Genomic DNA, 2,641 nt, shown 5'->3' on the forward strand with positions numbered 1-2,641 from the left:
ATATATATATATATATATGTATATATATATATATATGGCAAATGAAATATGGAAGATGGAATATACAAGAATTTATTATTAATCACGGCAATTGTTTCGACACATCTACCATCGATTCCTCATGGGTGGGACACTGAACAACTGCTTCAGGAGCATCCAGTGGTGCAGATGTATCTCGTCGAGTGATAAAGAAATAAAACTCATTAAAACGACTGTTCCATAATATAACTCTCTGTTTTGTATAGAGAAAAGCAGCCAGATGGAGGAAATATCTTCATTTATATAGATGATCAAAAATAAAATCACAGATGGCAAAAAGAGAAAAGAGCAATCTAGTGAGAAAAGTATTAAAAATAACCGTTAACAGATATGGGTGTATAAACACCCTTGGGCAAGATTCATGATGTGAGTACACTTGCTCATACAAGCATCCACAAAAATGTGATCATACGCACACGTGAGGTCTGGTGCACTCGTGATCACAAAGTGAGTTAGTTATCTACTTGGTGTTTGTAAGAATGGGGAGGTTAAAATTAAACTTATGTCATCCATACCTTAAAGTAAATTAAATTACATTAAGTTAACGGTTAGTCAAAATTCATTCTCGCTGAATTGTGCGTAAGTAGATTTATATGCATGTAGGTATCTCGAGAGTCATTCAGAAATTCTATTAATTACCTTCTCGTTAGTCCACAGAATAGACAGAGAATCCTCGGAGCAGAGATGGCATCTCCTGGAAATTATATTGTATGGTTTTGCATACCTTACTATGGACCAATTAATGTTGTACTTCATTTTATCCTCCTTCAGTCACCATACAAAATCTGCCAAAGATGTTGAATGTCTCTTATTGATTGTCTTAAAGTTGGCGACTTGGTTATGATAAAGGTTCTTAAATGAATCAGCTGTCTGCCCAATGTAAACATAGGGCCCTCCCCTTGTGTGCACAGTACATTTATATACGAGATTTGTACTCATACAGATATTCATCAAAGGACATTTTTATTTTTCTCTGCATGAGCATTTATCGTATTTATTTGTATATGAAACAGTCGCGACTCCATTTACCGGCGTTGTTACCGTGTTAGCTGTATCATAAGTATTTCTACTGCTACAAATTGGTCGTTTATTGATATGACTTGTATTCTTTATCTGTGTGAGTTTTCAAACCGCGTCGTTGTGGTGGTGTACAATGTATATCACAGTTGGAGGAATTACCAGTGTTGAGTATGCCTACTTCTTGTATATAGTGAATCTTTTCACAGTACTCAGCCCTAACTAGAGCAGCATTATAAGTTGCATGAAATTCGAAGATCTTAGTATTAGTGGATAATCTAGAGATTCTTGTAGAAATATTCCTAACTAGTCCCCGTATAATTGAGGGTGGATGGTTGGATGCTATGTTAATGTGCTTAATATGATCATTTGGCTTATGAAATGGTTCAAATAATCCAGTATCAAGACAGAAGGTAGCGTCAAGAAAATTTACTCTACGATAATCTTTACCCGTAGTAATGTTTAGTCCTAAATTTTTAAAAAGTCTAAAGAAATTTTTCCTATGCCTTTCTAACTGTACTTTACAACTTCTGTCAAGAAAAAATAAGGCATCGTCCCTATATAGACCCCCTGTTACTTCCAGAAAGGAAGACTGGATTAATGAAAGGATACATATTCCGACTAGGTCAGTGACGTGAGCAGAATCATATGAGCCCATTGCTATATTAAATGCATTCTCCCCGTCTAATCTACTCCATAATCTACCATTAAAATCTACTAGAGTGGCTCATGCAGCAAATATAATATCTATTTCATGTTGGGATAAATCGGAATTTATTATGCTAAAAATCAGGGCTTGATTAAGAATGATCAGGTTGATCAGGCATAATAGTTTTTTTATGTCTATTTGCAAGAATCTATTATTCTTACTGATTTCTAGAAGCTCGGACCATCCAATTACCTCATGGGCATCATACCAGGGGACTAATCTAATTTTGGACTTAAGGATGGGTATTACCCTATCAATGATTTATTTACTAATAATGCCTATATGAGGACAAATCAATCTAACTGAGGGATTGATAAATTAAGTACCAGTTTGTGTACTAGGGGTCAGTCTAATCAACTGGCCCCCTCTCCCAAAAATTTCGGGCCTTGTACCTAGAGTACAAGGTTGAGCTTTGTCACATGCTGTCTCATGCTGATTCTGCCGAAGAATTACATTAAGGGCACACATGTCTGTGAAATATTCAGCTTCTTACACGCTAGTTCAAGGGCAGATAATTCAGTCTACTGAACAAATGGATCCTCGTTGTTGCACAGCAGAGACGCACTGCATAACTGGAGGACCACAGAATTCACCAACCATAGCTTGTTATTTTGTGTCTGGATCAAAGAAAAGAAACTAATTTGATAAGACGTTATTAAATGTAAGTGCATGGCAATAATAACGTTGTCTCTTCTTACGTCTTTTTATCTAAATATATTCAACAAGTCAGCTCGGTTTGAATGGTTTCATTGTTGAGAGAGGGTTGGCTGATACGATGTCTGTGAGCTGATGGATAATGATAGCAACTATATATGAGTGTGAGTGTGTGTGTGTGTGTGTGTGTGTGTGTGTGTGTGTGTGTGTGTGTGTGTGTGT

The 2,641-nt window shown here is 36.3% G+C and overlaps 1 long non-coding RNA gene across 3 annotated transcripts in view; it reads right to left on the bottom strand.

Annotated features, from left to right (window-relative positions):
* Positions 1 to 2,641, bottom strand: part of LOC128250479 (uncharacterized) — a 102,572-nt gene that overhangs the window by 30,355 nt on the left and 69,576 nt on the right. For 2 of the 3 annotated variants that reach the window (XR_008266516.1, XR_008266518.1), the window contains exon 3: positions 679 to 824. The exons of the other annotated variant lie outside the window; for it this stretch is intronic. This is a non-coding gene — a long non-coding RNA (uncharacterized LOC128250479). The remainder of the gene's footprint in view (positions 1 to 678; positions 825 to 2,641) is intronic. 3 annotated transcript variants of the gene reach the window in all.

Source organism: Octopus bimaculoides, chromosome 1, assembly GCF_001194135.2.
Source record: "Octopus bimaculoides isolate UCB-OBI-ISO-001 chromosome 1, ASM119413v2, whole genome shotgun sequence".
Lineage (NCBI taxonomy): Eukaryota > Metazoa > Mollusca > Cephalopoda > Octopoda > Octopodidae > Octopus > Octopus bimaculoides.